The sequence below is a fragment of the Pteropus medius genome, unplaced genomic scaffold (genome assembly GCF_902729225.1).
Source record: "Pteropus medius unplaced genomic scaffold, Ma_sr-lr_union100, whole genome shotgun sequence".
In the NCBI taxonomy this organism is placed as follows: Eukaryota; Metazoa; Chordata; class Mammalia; order Chiroptera; family Pteropodidae; genus Pteropus; species Pteropus medius.
The window spans coordinates 8628851-8649760 of NW_024350325.1; the positions used below are offsets into that span (position 1 = coordinate 8628851).

General features: G+C 33.4%; 1 long non-coding RNA gene across 2 annotated transcripts in view; it reads left to right on the plus strand.

The window, feature by feature from the left end:
• The window catches only part of LOC120583867 (uncharacterized), a 28879-nt gene extending 14537 nt beyond the window's left edge, over window positions 1-14342 (plus strand). The window contains exon 6 of one of the 2 annotated variants that reach the window (XR_005647885.1): window positions 11791-14342. This is a non-coding gene — a long non-coding RNA (uncharacterized LOC120583867). Of the gene's footprint in view, window positions 1-995; window positions 7889-11790 lie in introns of those variants that run through there. The other variant, XR_005647886.1, reaches the window with a different exon arrangement.
• Window positions 14343-20910: the final 6568 nt, after the last annotated feature.

The window sequence follows — 20910 nt, forward strand, 5'->3', positions numbered from 1 at the left end:
CAAAACAGTTATAGTTAATAAGCCAACAAAGGAGAAAAAAATGGAATCACAAAAAAGTACTCAATCTAAAAGGAAAGCAGCAAAAAGAAAAAAGGGACAGATGGAACGCTTAGAACAGATGGAACAAATAGAAAATAGCAAAATGACAAACTTAAATCTAATCATATCTATAATAACTTTAATTGTAAATAATCTAAAAAATCCTAATTAAAAGGCAGGGATTGTCATATTGGATGGAAAGCAAGGTCCAACACACTTTTACATGCAAAGACAAAAACATTAAGAATAAGAGGATGGAAAAAATATACCATGCTGATGCTAAGACTAGTCAAAAGAATACTGGTGTGGCTATATTGACATGAAATAAATTAGATTTGAGAGCAAAGACTATTATCAGGGATAAAGTAGTCCATTTCATATTAATAAAGGGTCCAATTAATGAGGATATAATCTGAAATGTTATGATCCAAATAACAGAGCTTCAAGGTATATGATGCAAAAACTGATAGAACTGTGAGAAGGAAACAGATTTTAAGATCTCTCCTTCAGTAATTGCTAGAACAAGTTGAAACTTAGCAAGAATATAGTAAACTCAAATAGTACTATCCACCACTTTCAGAGGTTCTAGTACTATAGTTAGATAGTACTATAGTTAGATAATAGTACAGTATTATCTAACTGACTTTTGTAGAACACTCCACTAACAAAAGTAGAATACACATTCTCTTTAAATTCTACATGAAACATTTACCCAAAGAAACCATATTCTAGGCTAGGGGTCAGCAAACGATGGCTCTGGGGCCAAATATAGATTGGTTTTGTATAGCCTATAAACTAAGAATGGTTTTCACGGTTCGAAAGAATCCTCTCTCACCCCACCCCCCGCCCAAAAAGAGAAAATATGTGATGGAGACTGTATGTGACCCACAAAGCTTAAAACAGTTTACTATCTGATGCTTTACTTACAGAAAAAAATTTGCTGACTTCTGTTTTAGGCCATTAAACATGTCTCAACACATTTTAAAGGATTCAAGTCATGCAAAGGAAATAAATATTTGGAAACAAAACGACATGCTTCTGTATAACCCATTGATAAAGAAAGACTCAAAAGTGAAATTAGAAAGTATTTTGAACTGAAGGAAAATAAAAATATAACATATCAAGTTTTGTATAAATGAAATGCTTGTATTAGAAAATACACAGTCTCAAATCAATGACTTCAACTTCACTTTAAGAAACTAGGAAAGAAGAACTAATTAAACTCAGAAGCAAAAGAAATAATAAAGATCAAAGTGATGATTAGTGAAATGGAAAACAAAAATCACTTGAGAATATCTATGTAATCAAAACCTAGTTCTTTGAGATTAGTAAGATTGATCAACTTTTAGCCAAACTGGTCAGGAAAAAAAAGTGAAAAGGCACATATCAGGAAGACCAATATCAGGAATGAGAGAGGTGACATAAATACAAATTCTACAGATATTTGAAGGACAATAAAGGAATATTATGAACAAGTTTAGGCCAAAAAAATTCAACAACTTAGATGAAATAGCCCAATTCCTTGAAAGATATAAACTACCAAAGCTCACTCAAAAAGAAATAGATAACCTGAATAATCATATATGTTTTTTAAAAATGGAAATAGTGATTCAGAACATTTGCACTTCTGATTCATAGGGCTTCACTGGTAAATCCTTCCGAACAATTAGGGGAAAAATAATATTATACATAAACTCTTCTAGAAAAGCGAAGAAGTAGGAATATTTTCCAACTTGTTCTTTGAAGCCAGCATTACCCTGATACCCAAACCACACAAAGACATTAAAAAACAAAACAAAACAAAACTCAGACCAGTTTCCCTCACAAACAGGAATGTAAAAATTCTAAAAAAATTTTATCAAATCAAATCCAACAATATATAGGAAGGACAAACAATATTATTGGGTGAGGGTTTTCCAAGAATACTTGGTTTAACATTTAAAAATTAATCATTGTAACTCATATTAAAAAAGAAAAACTGATCATCTCAATAGATGAAGAAAAAAACATGACAAAATCCAATATTCATTCCTGATTTTAAAAACTATAGCAAACTAAGAATGGAAGGGTATTTCTTCATCCAGATAATGGACATCTACAAAACCCTGCAGATATCCTCATACGTACAGTGAAAGACTATATGCTTTCCCCTTAAGATAAGGAGCACAAAGATGTCTGCTTTTACCACTTTTATTTAACATTGTAGGTTCTGACCAGTATAATCAAGCAAAAAGAGAAATAAAACACATTCAGATTGGAAAGCAAGAGATGAAACTGACATAACTATCTATCCATTCCACTTGGTGGTATCTACAAAAAGCTACTAAAACTGACAAGTAAATTTAGCAAGATTGCAGGATACATGGTAAATAGAGCAATCATTTATATTTCTACATTCTAGCAACAAACTGAATATGAAAATGCAAAAAAATATATAATATTTACAATAGCATAAAAATATGAAATACTTAGGAATCAAAAGATATGAAAGATCTGTACACTGAAAACTGCAAATATTGCTGACAGGAATTAAAGACAACTTAAATAATTGGAGAGATTTATCTGACTCATGGATTCATATTATTAAGATGTCAGCTCTCCCTAAATTGGTCTATAGGTTCAACACAGTCCAAATTAAAATCTCAATAGGCTTTAAAAAAATTGACAAGCAGTTTCTAAAATTCGTATAGAAGTGCAAAAATCTAGACTAGCTAAAATAACTAACTAGACAAAAGATCAAAGTTGGAGGGCTGACACAACCTGATTTCAAGCCTTATTATAAATCTGCAGTAATCAAGAGTGGTATTAATATAAAAATAGACAAACAGATCAATGCAACAGCAAGCAGAGTCCAGAAATAGACCCACATATATAAGGATAACAGATTTTTGACAAAGTGCAAAGATAATTCAATGCAGTAGATTTTTTCAATACATGGTGCTGGAAGAGCTGGAAATCCATATAAAAAATATAGACTTTGATTCATGTCTCATACCGTGAGCAAAAATTAACTCAAAATTGATTATAGACCTAAATGTAAAACCTAAAATTACAACTTCTAAAAAACCTAAAATTACAACTTCTAAAAGAAAACATAAGAAAATTTTTGTGACTGAGTTAGAGAATGATTTCTTAGATGTGACACCAAAAGCACAATTTATAAATGAACAAATTGATAGACTGGACTTACTCAAATTTTACAAACTTCTGTTCTTCAAAAGCATTGCTAAAAAAAGCACAAACCACAGACTGGGAGAAATATTTTCGAAGAGTATAATAAATAATTTATATTTAGAAAGTAACAAAAACTCTCAAAACTCAATAATAAGAAAACAAAAATCTCAAATAAAAAGTGGACAAAAGACTTGAGTAGTTACTTCGCTAAGAAGATACCTGGACAGCAAATAAGCATATGAAAAGGTGCTCAACTTTATTAATCTCATTAGTCTTTAGGGAAACAAATTAAAAAAAACCCATGATGGAACAGCTAGGTATCTGTATATTAAAAAATGTATACATATCTCTTAGACCAGCTAAAACCAAAAGTGGTGTTGAGGATGTGGATGAATTGGAGCTCTAATACACTCCTTGTAGGAATGTAAAATGATACAATCAGTTTGGAAAATAATTTGGGGATTTCTTAAAAAGTTAAACATACACCAACATATGATCTAGCCTTTCTATGCTAGGTATTTTCCCAAGAAAAGAAAGCATGTATTCCTATAAAGATCTGTACATGTTCATAGCAGCTTTATTTTTAATAGTCTCAAATTAGAAACAAATGATTATCAACAAATGAATGGATAAATTGTGATATATTCATACAGTGGAATACTACTCAGCAATAAAAGGGAATGAACTATTATATATGCAACAACATAGATGAATCTCAGTAGTCTGAGTGAAGATAGACAAAAAGTTGAGAACATACCATATGACTCTACATATATAAAATTCTAGAAAATACAAACTAATCTATAAGGATAAAATACAGACCAGTGGCTGCCTGAGGAAGAGAGCTACGAGGAAGGAGGGATTATAAAGAGGCAGGGGAAACCCTTAGGGATGATATGCTCACTGTCTTATTCTGGTGATGGTCTCACTCAAATTCATTTTACTCTAAAATATCCATTCTACACTCGATCACCTCTATTTACATTTGTAGTTAAATAGAGGGACTGATGGATGCTATAATATTACTGATAATTAATAGCTCAGTCTGTGTTATCCACTTTCCTCACACACCTTTACCACTCAATATGTTGTCTGGTATGTTTGTTGAGTATAGATTAGAGTATACATAGCACAGCAGGCAACTATGAGCTCAAAATTATTTGTTGCTTTGTTTTGATGCAATTCCATTTGCAATATTCATAGTATTGCTATATTTTTGAAACTGAGAAATTGAAGAAGGATCTTTTTGGGCTAATAATAAAGCCAATAACTTATTTCTATACTTCTATAAGTAGAATTAAACAGGTATTTCTTACATCTCTAAAATTGAACTGGAGGAAACTTTTCACTTTTCTTAGAAATTTTCCTCTCGTGTGTGTGTATTAATTATGGTTACTAGTCTAGAAGATATGAAATGTGATCAAAGTTACTCCAAATGGATTTTCTTGGTTAAAGTCAAGAGAGGAAAACACAGAAACATTTCTCAGTTTCTGAAAAATTATTCCATTATTGGATACAGCTCAATCAACAAAAAACATATAATAAAATTGCTTCTAGGTGACTTTTGGAGGGAAAATAGGGTAATAGTTAAGAAAAGTATCATTGGAATCAGATCTGGACTCAAATCCTGGCTCTGCCTACTTACCAGCTATGTTACCTTGAAGACATAACTTAAATTGGGTCTCAGTTCTGCCCATCTGTGAAATGGGTTAGTAATACCTCATAGAATTGTTGTGAATACTAAATAAGATAACGAATATTTGAGCACTTAATACAATGTCCAACATACCGAATAAATGTTTCATTGCTAGCTACTATGAAGATACTTTATAGAAATACAGGAATCCAAAGCCATTTTAGATATCACAGATTCCAAGAAATTAGTTCAGAGATTATCAAACTCGATCTTTTCCTATTTAAAGAAACATGTAGAATAGCACATTCTAAAATCAAATCCTCTTTAAAGGTGGTTTTCTATTTACATAGTTCCATAGCCAAGATTTGCATTGAGGATAGAAATGCATATTGACCCTAACAGTTTTACATTAAAGCAAACTCCATATTTAAGACCTAAATAGTTCCGATGGCCTATGTTAATATGTCTTTTTGTATTCTATGCTTTTTGAAGCCATAGCCTTTATACAAAAGTACATTGATCAAAGAAAAGTTGCAGGTATTTATTTTGTGTGTTTTATCTTAAGGCACGTAATTTGTATGAGCTGGCTAGGAGCATATTCAATTAAAAATTCAGAACATTGAGTGAAATAATCCAGAAAAACTAAGTCTTTCAATATTATTCATTCATTTTGTTATTCTCACCTAAGGGGTCAGCCAAAATGAAGAGAATGTTTAATTAAGGACCTGAAAGAGTTCCAAAGCTAGATCACCTCCTTTGAAATTGCTCTGAAATTCATTTTACAATGAAGTTCCATACACAGCCATTTGATCTTCACTGCATTCCCTCATTAGTTCATAGTGTTTCAACCAGTTTCTATATGATGACTTTCATATGTGCATCAACAAGCCCAACAGCTTATCAAGAAAGCTTGAGTCCTCTATGTTCTAGTGACATCCCACTTAGATCTGACATTAAGTTCATTTTTTTTCCTTTAAGCTACTTCTTCCAATTTCTTGGCTATTGTTGATGACAATTTTTTTAGACCTGCAAGCTTACACTCTTAGGTTCATTTCTTCACATTTTTCCCTTCTCATAGGTAAACCACTGTTAAACTTGTCACTTCTTGTAATTATTTCTTTATAATTTACTTCACATGCCCTTTTCATTCTTAAAATGTTCATTTAATCCAAGCTCTTTAATGTCAAATTTGTATTACAGCCTTTTGTTTTGTTTTGTATTATATTGCATTGTATCACAGGCTCTTGGTATTCTCCCTGGCGCCTACCCAGTCTTATCTCCTCTCCTACCAGATTATACAGAGCATAAAATACTGTTTTTTTCATCAAACACTTTGTAGAGAAGTATTGCTGGGTGAATAAGGAAAACCTGGTTAACTGAAAAAAGGGAATTTAAATGGGTCTCCTTTCCTTTCAGTGATTCTAAGAAGAGCAGAACCTTCAGAAATTAATTCACAACTTAAGACAAATACTGAATAGAGGATTATTGCTAGGAAGAGACCAATAATATATGATAATAACCATTGGAAAGATAAAAGGAGACATAAAATTCAACTCTTGGTAGCCATTCTTTTCCTTTTCGCTCTCCACATACCTCAGCTGGGAATTTATAAATGTGCAGTACTTGTTTGTTATACTGGTCATTATTAAGTTATCTAGGAGGCTAGGAGAGCAATCTGTTCTGACTGTAGTGACGAAAGGAATTCAAGTCACACCAAATATCTTTATCCTGTTTAGAAACATCCTAGCATTTAAGGCCTCTTAATTTAAGCCCATTACAAGTTATTTTCCTTTCTATTTCATTTTTCTCTACTCTCTTATGTTCTGTGTTCTATCAGATATCATGTCTGAGAGATGAACTGGCTATTCCTGCTCTGCAATAGTTTTATATATTGCTTTATTTCTTAGGGCCTTGAATAGTGCCTAGCACATAGTAAGCACTAAATAAATGTTTGATGAATGGTTATCTTTTCTCTATGGCAATCCAAATCCATCGCTATTTAAAAAAAATTCTACATGAGATTTGCCTATTCCAGTAAACTTCTATCCATTATCAATCTAGTTTTAAATCACTTCACCCCCCCTTAGCAATTATTTATAGTTTGCATTTCATTACATTTATTATGTTACTTTTTACATACTTCCATAGCTTTCCTATATATGTTGCATTTTCAACTAAAAGATAATACCTCAAATATTATATACGGTACATGTCTCATGTGCTGCCGAAAGGCACTCAATAGATAGATCAGCTACCTCCTTTTAGATGTATTCTCTGGATCAGTGTGGCCCACACTTTTCAGTTTAGATAAACAAGTTCTAACATTTGCTATTTCACTCATATATTGAAACTTTGAGTAAAATTGTTCCTTCAGTGTTTAGTTTTAAGACCAATCAAGAAAACAGCTTCCTAAAGAAAAACATTTTAAAGTTACAGAAGCATCTATATGTTGGTAACGTTCCTCCAGAAATAATTAATGTAATATGCAAGCTCTGGACTGGTCAATTTGGACCTTTTCTTGGAATCTCCATAGAAATGCCCATGTATCAGAGACAACGAAATACTGTTACATAGAAAATATTATTAACTATTAAAACCTTAATTTCTTCATGGAGAAAGACCAGAGATAATATCCTGGGTTTTTGAAGTACTTAAGCTATTCCTTAGTTGTCTCATGAAGGAATTAATATAGTGGAACATATTTAAGGAATGGCTGAGGTCTCAGAATTAGACTATAAAAAGCATTCGATTTTCAAATAACTAAAGCCATTCACTCTCTGGCCTAAATGTAAAACCTAAATTTACAACTTCTAAAAGAAAACATAAAATTTTTGTGACTGAGTTAGAGAGTGATTTCTTAGATGTGACAACAAAAGCACACTGTCATCTGGCAACAATAAAGTTGGGCGACCTACACATTAAAGCAGTTTCTAATAATGCCAAATAAATAGCACGTCTTTTCTAGGTCATCTCTGTTGCCTCCTCCATGAAAGTGTACAACATTTAGGTTATTCCTCACATTTCCCCCATACCTCAAAGTGTGTAGTTGCCAAAGAAAAGGGTAATATTACTACTTGCCTTCGTGTAGTCATTCTAAATACACACAAAATCAGACATTAACATGAAAATGTGAAGGGAAGAAAACAAACTATAGAATTAAGTTTTAGTTTTACTGACATTTACATATCACTCTTCCTGTTTATGATTTCAGAAGTGCAACCATGCAGTGTTTCTATTAAAAACAGTATAACTGAGAACAGTTTGAGGATTAAAATGACAACTTACCTAAGAGGGGAAAAAACCCACTAAACTTACTGTTGCCTTCCTTTGTGGAATTACTTTGTTGTGTAAAAAGTTGAATATTTTTTCAAACATCATTTACTAATAGTGCAGTTAAAAGGGAGCTTGATGGCTTTGTGCCCCTAAAACAAGCAACCAGACACGAGTCTTATTTCTGAATCTGACTAGTTAATGTAATAAGAAAACCAAGCCAAAACCCCTCGTGTGTGTGTGTGTGTGTGTTTATATGTAAAGGTATATATTTATATGTATATGTAAAGGAGATGCTTGCAAAAATTGCTTTTTTCCTCATTTTGAGGTTTCAGTTGACTATTGCAATGTATTCATTAACAATTCTCCTGAATGAGGGAAAGGGTAGAAGTGAATACAATTCTTAAATAAAAGCCCTTTTCTTTCACTATTATCTTGTTCTATTTGAAGCATAATTATGTGAATTTATTTTGGGGTATTTCGGAATTTGTGGGGGTGGGGGGAGGGAGGAGAGAGAGAGAGAGAGAGAGAGAAGCACCTAAATGAGCAATGACTGCTACCTAGTCATCAAACCATGTTCTCATTTTATTGGCCGTACATATAAACTTATTCCCAGCCTCCTTTGAAGTTAGGTATGGGCATGTGACTAAGTTGCATGCAACAGAATGGGAATTATAAGCACTACTTTGAGTCCCCTCATCTAAAAATCTCCCCTGCCTACAGACTGAAATAGAGAAGATCTCCAGAGAGACCTTGGAATTTGGTACTGAAAGCCTAGGTACTGAAAGACCTTAGAAACTAAGTATTGAACTACTTTTTTATTTTAACAAGAAACAAATTTGAGTCATTCTACATTTTGGGGTTGATCTGTTATGGCAGTTAGCCTACACTAATTAATTCAATATACAACACATATGCAATGTCCCTCTGATGCACAACTACAGGTCATAATGTATGTAAATGGCATTTCCTGAAGTACAGTTAAGTGGCTACAGGTATGTATATATATGGGATAAACATAAAGGTCACTCAGTAGGAGCTGTGCAATGCTCTGCCAAACTAACTCCAACTTGGGTTTTATTGCATACAAGCATCAATATATATTAAAAGCACTTCTTTTTTTGTGTCTGTGGTAATAGATTAAGGTGGAATGGATCATCCAACAAGAATCTTAAAGGGAAAATGTATACTTAGGATCAAATCAGACATCTTTCTTGGATTGGTTCAATTGTGTTAGCTATATACTCTTCTTATAAACTATGGCCTTCTGGCATGCATTAGGCCAAAAGAGAGTGTTAGGAGAACCCTCACTCTCCGCGCCCCGCCCCCCGTCCCCCCAACTTACTGCTATGAGTAATAAAAACTTTTCTGGGCTTCACTTTTCCTCATCTGTGAATGAGATTTGTGTTATATGACTTCAAAGTTCCCTTCACTAGAATTCTACGTATGACTCCAATGTCTGTAACTACTGGTAGAAATAACTGTTAATGTGAATGTTCCTTTGGATTCCAAATTGATACTATGGCGATGTTCCATAGTAACTTGAAGTTTTTTGCAAAGATTTTAACTTACAATTCACAATCAAAAAGGCATAACAGAGGTTCTACTCTTCTCCCAAACAAAAACTATCAAGTCGAAAAGATTTTTAACTCATTTGGGATATTTTTTTAGAGTAATTTTAAAGCAGTGTGTCACTTCTTTGATTTCTTTACTCAGTGAGTAGAGACATACCAAAGCTAATGCAGAATGTGCTATCTATTAAAATAATATACCATATTATAAAAAAAAAAAGTAAAAAACTAAGTAGTGGATTATTTAGTTGTTGACTGAATTTAACAATTAAAATCTTAAATTTTACTTCTCTTAATTGTATACTTATGCTGTAATGTTTCAATGTAATAATGGTTAATAGTATACCAAGTTCAAGGTCATGGAAAAAACCACCAAAGTCATAATTATCCTGTCACAGTTAACTAAGTAATATATGTATATGGCTTAGTTCTAAATCACATTTTGGGTACAGAAATGAATCTGTATCTGTCTGCTGGTGGGATTCTGATCTCATGGATTTCAATTTTGGTTAAAACTAAAATGTATATCATCCAGATTTGTTGCAGGCCTGGAATTGGCTTTAATGTACATTCTTTTGCTGCAAGAGAGCTGCAGAAATATGGACCTCATTCAGGGATGATACGGTTTTAGAAAGGAGGAAGGACAGGCTATATAATATTGTCCAGAGTGGAGTTTTTATGTTAAGAGAAAGCCATGTGTAGGTTGGAGTAGACAGCAGAAGAAATCACAGTAACATTTTTTTTTTTTCCACGAAAGGAACAAGACAAGAGAAAACCTGCAATAGTATTTTAAGTAATAGTAGAGAAGTATGGATTCTAAAATACCTTTACACAATTGCAGAAATTGGGAAACAATCTTTAAAATGAGGTACAGATAAATAAATTTTGGCATATCCATATGTTGGAATGATATGCAGATACTAAAAACATGTTTTCAAAATATTCAATAATATGAGAAAATGGTCATTATAGACTATAATTATTTCTATCAACCAGGAATCAATCTTACTCTTTCCAACCTCTGTATTCTTCTTCATACCGTTTCCTCCCCACTCCCAGAATAAAGAGGAGCATAATGGAAGAAATATTTTTAAGAGAGATGCATAGACAGTAAATTTTAAAGGTTGAAGGGATTCAAAATCCATAATTTTGCAAAAGAAGCTGACACTCCAGAAAATTAAATGTCTCATCTAAGGTCTCAATCCTAGCATTGCCATTTGCTGAAACCTGGTTTCCTTATTCCCCAAATTTGGCATATTGTACATATTGTACCTTCTACTACAACATGCTACACTTGAGGTTGGGTCAGACCAGATTATAGTACCCCCTTATCCATGGGGGATAAGTTTTAAGACTCCCAGTGGATGCCTGAAACCTTGGATTGTACTGAACCCTATATATACTATGTTTTTTCCTATACATACATACCTTTTTACTTCAAGGAAGCTCCTTATGGCTTCTCAAAGGCACATCTAAATTGCCAGTTATCACTACTCTTGAGCTTGGGGGCCATTAATAAGTAAAATAAGGATTACTTGAATACAAGCACTGCTTACCAGGACAGTTGATCTGATAATGGAGATGGCTACTAAGTGACTAATAGGCCTATAGCATATATACATGTGGATACACTGGACAAAGGGATGATTCACATCCCAGGTGGGAGGAGCTGGATATCGACAAGATTTCACCATGCTACTCAGAATAGCATGCAATTTAAAACTTATGAATTACTTATTTCTGGAATCTTCCATGTAATACTTTTTGGATCATGATTGACCCCTGGTAACTGAAACCAGGGAGAAGGGAGTACTGAAGGTTGGGCCAAAGAGTATGAACTTTACCCTAGTTTATCCTTTTTTGTTTTTAGAAGAGGTAGGTATAGGGCACAAAGGAATGGTGAGTCATAAAGTATTCGTAGAGCTCATCTATATTTCCTAATAATTCTATATCTTTAACTTTTTTCTTAGTACAACTTTAAAAATTCTGGGGGAGAGCCCAAATCATTTCTTTATCTCAATATTGAGTAATGGAAGTGACTAGATTGCAACTTATAACTATTATATTTATTTATTTATTTGCTTTTGTCTCTTCCACTAGAACGTATCTTCCAGGTGGGGAAGCTTGTGTTTTTTTGTTGTTGTTGACTCCAGTGTCTAGCAAGTGTCTGACCCATAAAAGATGTTCAATAAGTATTTCAATAAATTCAATAGGTAAGTGAATAAACAATAGCTACTAAAATGCAGCAATCTTTTATTTATTATGACTAGATTTCTTCTGGAAGCTTTTATAGCAAAATTTTACCAAATGGAGTTTAAAATGTTGGCCTTATAGACCATTTCTAGGAATTTATCCTAATTTAGGAAATAATCTGAAATGTTAGAAAAGGTTTGTGCATAAAAAAGTTCATAGCAACAAGTAAAGAAAATAACCTAAATGACCACTTAAGGAAAAAGTATTCCATACAAGGGACATTATGCAGTCACTGAAAATATTTTGAAGAGTTTTAAATAACTTGAGGAAACATTTCTGATAAATTGTTATGAAAAAAGGCAGGGCACAAAAGCAAACAATATAAACTTTATAAGCTTCAAAAACTGCATGGAAATATGTGAACTGCAATAGTCATCTGCCTCTAAATAAAGGAATTATTGGTTATTTTTTCTCGCCATTTAAAAAATATTTTAACATTTTCAAAAATTTCTTTACTTACATATACTACTTTTATAATCAGAAAAAGAAATCCATTACTTGTTATAGATAGGTGTTTATGTCTTAATGCTATGTTTTCAGTATCATCACGAGTATATTGTTGACCAAAAGAAAAGTTTGATATTATATAAATCCAAATAATAGAGTTTTCAAAACAAACACTAATCCATATCCTATAACTTATAAAGTTATAATGATTTAGTATAATTTACTAATGATTTTGACATGGTGTTCATTGATGGATGATGGAGATGATTAGAGAGGGGATGCCTCAATTAATTTACCAAGTTCCTTGAATCTGTCAGTTAGTAACTGTTGCAATAAGAATGTAATGATGTCAAAAAGCTGTCCACAAAATTGCCATTAGTGTAGTGAATTTTTGCAAACTACTATTTTGTACTTCAAAAAGAACAGTCTCTTAAGTGCTAATTTTTTACAAACACACACACACAAAATTTGTTCTTACCTTGTTTATTTTGGCCAGCTGTGAGCTTCAGGTAATATTTTGTAATCTGGCATCACCAGTAAAAAAGGTTTCTTGTGGAAATAACTGTCAACAAGACTTACCTTGTAGGGTAGTTATAAGTTTTAGAGATCATGTATGTAAAATGCCTAACACAGTAAATGATCATTATTATAATAATATATAATGTTACTTTGACTTCTTGCCTTTATATTCCTATATATAGGGTAAACTGAAAAAATGTGAAGCGCTGTTTATGTAAAAACATCATTCTAGACTTTCAGATAAAGATGAGGAGTGGAGGCAGACCATGAAATCTTCCTCCCCAAACACTTTACAAAATGGGTAAAACAAAGAACAGTCAAAACTTCTTTAATAACATTACTGGAAATAGCCATAAAAAGAAAATGTCCACAAGCTAAGCCAACGAAGGCCAAAATAATGCTATTATTTCAAAATAAATAATTTGGGACAGCAAGAAATAGAATAGAATAGCTGGAAATTGAATTCTCACCAAAAGGAAACACTGACAACCCCAGCACTTTCCCCTAGTCAACTCATTTTTCCATTCTCCAAGATGATCATGCCTCATCTCTCCTAAATCTCCCATATCTCCCTGCACCTCACTTCAAACTCGTTTCATCGATAAATAGAAGCTGTCACAAGAGAAACTCGTTTCCCACACTGTATCCACAAACCTGCATTCATCTCTATTAATATACCTTCCCTTCCTTTATAAAGGACCAGCTATCCCTGTTCTTATCTAAGGCAAGCCCCTCTACTTGTGCCTCAGATCCTATCTTGTCTTGTATAGTCAAGGACTGTGTTCCTGTGATTATTCCATTTCCTGCACTCTCAATTTCTCCCTCTCTACTGATTATACCAATCAGTAAATATACTGTAATATTTCCCATCCTCAAAATACCATCACATTAGATATCCCCCTCTACTTACATGGTGAGTAGGAGCCCATTTTTCTGCTCCACTTTATAACAAAATTTTGCAAAGACTGTCTATACTTGCAGTTTCCACTTCCTCACTTTACATTATCTATTCAGTACATTCCAGTTAGAATTATTGTCTCCATAGCTCCACTTTAACTGCTCTTGAGATTACAATTACCTTCTTGCCATATCGTTTTACTCTCCCCAAATGTTTGGAACCCCCAGGCTTATTCCCTCACTCTTTTTTTAATTCACCATCAACATTCATTTTTCTCTAGGTCATCTCATCCATTTTTTTTCTGGTTCTAAATCCTGTCTAGGTTCTCAGGGCTCCTAACATTGTAGTCTATCCTTGATATCTCTGTTGAGCGCCAAACTCATATCCAACCTTCTGCCCAGGAGCTCTACTTAGATCTCTAATAAGGACCTCAAAGTTAACACATTCAAAACAAATCTCTTAATTTTCTTCTTCACTTCAATTTACTTCTATCCAAGTTTCCTCCATGTCACTAAGTTGCATTATTTTCATCTAGTTGCTCAAGGCAAAAACCTAGAAATCACCCTTAATTCCTCTTTGTGCCAGTTATTAAGCTGTTATCTCAAGCAGTAAACCTATACTCTGCTTTGTGATGTGGGACGGAGACTGGGCAACCTCATTTCTACTTTGCCGGCTGAATCCCTGCTACAGTGTGTCAATAGGAGTGTTAGAGAAAGACTGAGAGTCAAGAAGAGAGAACAAGAACTTGCTCTTCGTTGGTTTTCTGCACTTGTCAGCACCGCCCCAGTTATGGACCTTCATCCTGACAGCTACGGTTAGCTCTAAATTTCAATTATTTTACACTTTCCTATAACTAGCTCCAACATACCCTCTCAGAGATACCAGCAGCAAATGGGCAGCATCCCCTTTTCTGAGGTCAGGGCTCCAGCTCTGCTGAATGTTTCCTCATAGCTTCTGGGTTCTGATAAATTCAAGTCTTCCCTGTGTTTATCCAGTACTAAGGGTAGTAGATCCTTCTCTAAGTTATTCTATTATCTCAGTACTCCCTTTTCCTCATTCAGTTCGATAACATCTATCTGACTAATTCTTTATACACTAGCCCCTTCTTAGCCCCAGTTTTCTTTCAATGCTTTGAGTTACCACAGTCAGCTGTGGTCTGAAAATATTAAATGAAAAATTCCAGAACTAAACTATTCATATATTTTAAATTGCATGATGTCAGGTAGAATGATGAAATCTCACACCATCCTGCTCTGTCTTGCCCGTAGCACGAATCATCCCTTTGTTCAGCGTATCCACTGTGTATACGCTCCCTGCCTGTACGCTAGCAGCCATCTTGGTGATTAGATCGACTGTCGGGGTATCAAAGTGCTCATGTTCAAGTAACCTTTATAATAGCCTAATGCTATGTCACAATGCCTACATAACATTCACTTCACTTCATCTCATCACATAGGCATTGTATCATCTCATATCCTCACAAGAAAGGTGAGTACAATATTTTGAGAAACCACATTCACATAACTTTTATTACAGGATATTGTTATAACTGTTCTATTTTATTATTGTTAATCACTTACTGTGCCTAATTTATAAATTAAACTTTATCATAGGTATGTATGTTTAGGAAAAAATAGTATATATAGGGTTCAGTACCATCTGTGATTTCAGGCATCCACTGGGGTTCTTGGAACATATCCCCTGCAGACAAGGGGAACTACTATACTCAATTTATTGCTATTGAAATACTTAGTAGCAGCCAGAGTGACTGACTCCTCTAAAGCATATACCATTTCCCTGCTTCTCATCACACGAGGAGCAAAATTCAAAACGCTTCCTAGGGCCTACAACCCCTTTTGTGACCTACCCTATCCAATTCTCTAGTCTCATCTCTCACCACCTTCCAGTTACTCATTAGGCTCTAATCATTCTGTCTTGGACATACTACCTTCCTCTGTTCTTGCTTTTCTCTACATCTGGATTGCCTAGGTCTCCTAGTACACTGCCTCGCTTCATTCAGGTCTCTTCTCAAATGTCATCACAGAGAGGCCTGCTCTCACTGCTCTATCTAAAATGTACAATTCCTTTCCCCACCCCGCCAGTTCCTTACTTGGGTTTCTTATTACTACTCCTCGACATTATAAATTTGTTTGTTTTTTCCTCCCCTATCGTCAACTAAAAGCTTCATAGCTTTAAAAATGCAAGGATGTGATCTTATATACCACTGGTGCTGGAACTCAGTAAATTCAGTTGACAAATGAATTTGATAAAGAAATTGCAATGAATGCAGAATACCAAAGTAACTGCAAAGAAGATAATATGTAACTGAGACAAAGACAATTCCTGATTCATCTGCCTGAGTACATGATGTGACAAATGGATAAGAAAAAGCACTTAAAGATGTAATAGAAGAGAATTTCCACAAAATAATGAAAGAATTGAATTTGCAGTATAAAATGTCCAAAGAAAAATGAATGTATAATATTCAATATTGAGGCATATCATGGTTAAGCTGTTAATCATAAGAAGGAAAAACTTTTCAGATCTCTGGACAGAAAACTAAATAACTTAAAGAGGGAGGAAATCATGCTGGCTTTAGACTTCCTCTAAGCAATATTCAAAAGCAGAAAACAAAGGAAAAATATCTGCACAGTTTTAAGGCAAAGCCAGCATGACACCCAAGTAGTATATCTAAGTGTCATTCAACAATGAAAAAGGCAAACAGCATCCATGAGTCCATGTAGATAAAAAAAAAAAAGAAAGAAAGAAAAAGAAACTACTTAGTGAAGGGCAGGTAACTAAGTGATTAATCAAAATTAATAACTAGGATTTGGGTAGTCAAGTCATGTTATAGATTTTAAAATACAGATAAAGATCAAAAGACCAAAGGAATTAGAGTTACAAAACAAACATTAATACCTTGACTTTGTAAAGAAAATGACATATCCAATAAAAATACATTTTTTTCATATCAGAATCTAGTCACATTTCTATATTTGAAACATACAGATAAAAAAGCCTTCAAACTCTTATAAGTTTTTAAACTTTGGCTATTTTAGGAAATAAGATTGTGGCTAAGAAACATTTTACTAAAAGTTCAGCAATTCCTCCAGCTGATCCTACTTCTACCAAATTCAAAAAGTTAATAGTTTTTTATTTAAAAGTAGTATGCATGTTTTCATCTTAAATAAGATTATCTTATTTGTATAAATGCATAGAAATATGCCTACCATGAAGTTCATTTAATATTGATGGAGAAATCTGGGATCTGTGGAGATTTAAAACTTCCCTGTAACTTTTATATTGTTTGAATTATTGAAAAATGAACATGCATTGTTTTTATGAAACCAATAAAGATATTATCTTTAAAATACTATTATACACAACAGTGTGAATATACTTAACAATACTGAACTGTTCATTTTAAAATGATTAAGATAGTAAATTGTGTTGTTTTTACCATAATTAAAAATAAAAATAATTTAAAATGCTATTATAAAACTTATAAAATAGATCCAGTCATTACAGTAGCTTTACAGTTGGATTTTGACTCTACCAAATTTTCTCCAAATCAACTTTGCCACCGAAGTATACCCCTCAAATTATACCCCTCACATAATACTCTGTACTTGCCTATACCCTAAGTTTAGAAAGCAGAAATTACTTACTGGCAGATGTTGTTGTAAGTTTGCAAAATGAAAAGGTACTTATAAAAAGTAACTAATATGTTGTTACTTTATTCAATATCTTAATGTTGTAAGAATGTAAATATATGGCATTTGATTTACATATTTGGGAGGAAAGCTTTTAATTTTAATGTTTTTTTCCTGATTGTTAAAATAATATGTACTCATTTTAGAAAATATGAAAAAAGTAAAAATTACAATAATCCCATAACACTTTGGTATATTTCCCCCCACTCCTTTTCTATGCATATAAATAAATGTATTTTTAAATAAATGAGAAATAATTCTATAAGCTAAAAATTTTAACTGTACATTAAATATTTCTCTGTAGCATTAAATTTTTAGTGGTTGCATAACATTCCATTAGATTAATGTACCATGCTTTATTTAAACACTCTTTTACTGTTGAATATTTAGTTTGATTTCCCTGTAGAGATGCTGTAGTGAATATAAATAAATCTTTAACTTCATATTTGATTATTTCCTTAGGATTGGTTCCTGGAAGTGGAACTACTGTGTCAAAGATTTGGACATTTTTTAGACCCCCAAAAGGTAATATGGTACTAGTAGAGATTGTAAATTTCATTACTCTTAGCAACACTAGTTATTAGCATGTATTTTCAATCTTTGTCAATCTGATGGGGAGACTCTGTAATTCAACTTGGTAAAGTTGAATTTCTGCTAATATAATCATATTAATAACTTTATTGCCTCAAGGACTTATAATTCTTTGTCATCTCCATGTTGTTTAACATAGAGCCTTGCCCAGATATTGAAGAAATGTATTTTTTATTGGCTTTGGCAATATTTCTTTTAAAATAAATTATATTTTGAACACATGGAAAGGTGAAGAAAATGTAAAGAAGGACCCAAATTATTTTACTTAATAAAAGTAAGATTGTATTTAGTTCTTCCTGTAGTAGGCAGGGCATAATTGCTATCAACCAGCAATATCATATTTTATTTATTGAGCTTGGTTCTTTATTGAAATCCTATTGACTTTATTAGTTACTGTGCCATTTTCACTACAGTACTTTCTAAAATGATTCTAAATGCTTAGTTTATAAGGTTAAGAAAAAAATTCACTAGATAACTACTTTGAAATAATTTCCTCAACCCTGCCTTCATCAAGATACTTAGAAACAGACTGGCTCACTTCCAATTTTCCTTTATGTTATCATTACCATGAAGTCATTCTAGAGATAGGGTAATAAGCATTCTGGCATACGGAAAAAAATAGCGTCTGTAAAACTATATGGCACAGTTTGCATGGGGTTGTTCCTCCTTCAGAGCTGCATTATGTAATTTAAGTGTTTACTTAAGCTCCTTTGGGCTGCCTCCATGGTAGCTGTGAAGTCACAGAGAATCAGGAACAGTTTCAGCATGATAATAAAGTCCATTAGTTTAAGGTGAATACTGCGTCAGTGTATTTATCAATGCTAATGAGAATCTTTGCAAAGATATACTTGATTCATTTTATGTTTTTAAACAGCATTCTACTTCAAAAACCATTAATATATGTAAAAAACAATGTTCGTAAATGTACATTTGCTCACTATCTAGATGTACTTATTGTAAAACCTGTATTCTATAGTATGAATTTACAGTGTGATTTTGACTCAGTCTAAATATAAATAATTATGTAAAATCAGCAAAATATATAGACAGTCTTTGAGAGAGAATGAATCGTTAAAATGGCCTAAGCATTACTTCTATCTCTAAGTCGTAAAGGAAGTCTAAAAGAACATCAAAGATATATAAATTATCTCAGCTCTAGGAGAATTTTAAAAGATACTAGGTTGTAAGAAAAGATTATTTAATCTTGATTACTCAAGGAAAGGTAGTATTTTCAGTTCCTTAGAGAACTCTTGAGCCCCTTTATCCACTAAATAACTATGTGTATTGATTTTAAAGAAAAATAATGTAATGTGCATTGTAAAAGTGGGAAAACAGTCATTTAAATTTTGTATTGTAATAAGTGTTATATCATCTTTAAGGAAATTTGCAAATTCTTATAAAATGCCTAAAATCTCAACCACCCTTTTCAAATTATTTTTTATGAATAAACAAGTCCAAGTCAAGATCCTGACATCTAAAAACATAATAGTCCATTTTAAGCAATGCCATTTCTAATTATGTAACATGAATTTATTATAAAATTACTTATTGGCATAAACTCCATAGCATTTTGCTTTTTAACACTGAGAAGTAAAGTCATATAAGTAATGGCCTTGCTAATGACCTAGTGAGGTCCAAAGTCAGGAACAATTCAAGGAGGGAACAGCAAAAACTTTTAGGACCTGAGCATTGCCCTGGAGGTATAGCTACTGTGGGGGTCCTACCTAACTTAGGAGAGAGAGGTGTCTGTGTTCAGGAGGCCTGACCTGGAGGGGGAGGGAATGGTCATAAGGGAGAAGAAAGAAGATTATGAGACAAACTGCCTACTCAGATTGGCTCAGGATTAGCTTTGCTGTAACAATGAAATATTTGGGTTTTTATATATCATTCTAATATCAAATTTATCTTAAGTTAATATGTGTGGTGATTTTAAACACATTGCAAATTCTTTAACACTCCTCCCATTAAAAGGTAGTCTAATACCCCTTTCTAGAATATGTATGGCATTAATGAGTTGCCTCTAATGAATAGAATCTGATGGAAATGATGCCGAATGACTTCCAAGATCAGGTCATAAGAGGTGATACAGCTTCATCTGGCTCTCAGTCTTGGGACCCTGGAACCTAGCAACCCTGTTGTAAGAAAGCTCAGACCACAAGGAGAGGCCAAGCGTAGGTGTTCTGGCTGACAGTCCCAGAGCCAAGGTCCCAGTCTTCTGTAAGTCCTATTGCTAAACATGCAAGTGAAGAAGCATTCAGATGATGTAAGCCTCTAGCCTATGAGCTGCTCCAGCTGACACTAAGTGGATTAGAAACAAGCTGTCCCTACAGAGCCCTACCCAAATTGCACATTCATGAGTAAAGCAATGTTGAAACCACTAAGTTCTGGGGTGGTTTCAGTCCTTCCTTCCACTAAATATCTAGCTCAGGTTAGCTGTAACAAGTAGGCAGGAGATGGAGGAAGCAAAAGAAAAACATTTCCCTCTACTTTTCCTTGTTTCTTTAGCCAGACTGAAATCTTAGCACCTGTTAGTACTAAGTGATGGCAATTTAAAGTGCCATTAGAAACAAAAAAACACTATCATGGGGACCTAGTCTGTCAAGACTCCTTTTCTTTGAAGGCTTAGTGACTGAACAGGGAAAAGAAAGAGAAAGCTTGATTCCTTCCACTTCTTTTCTTCTCCCCTAGGTATCCTAGTTTCAAAAGAAAGAGAAAGCAAAATCTTCTGACATCTCCCTTCTGAATTAGAATCTTTCGAAAGGTGCTTTTTCACTGAAAGGGTACACAACCTTTTCAATG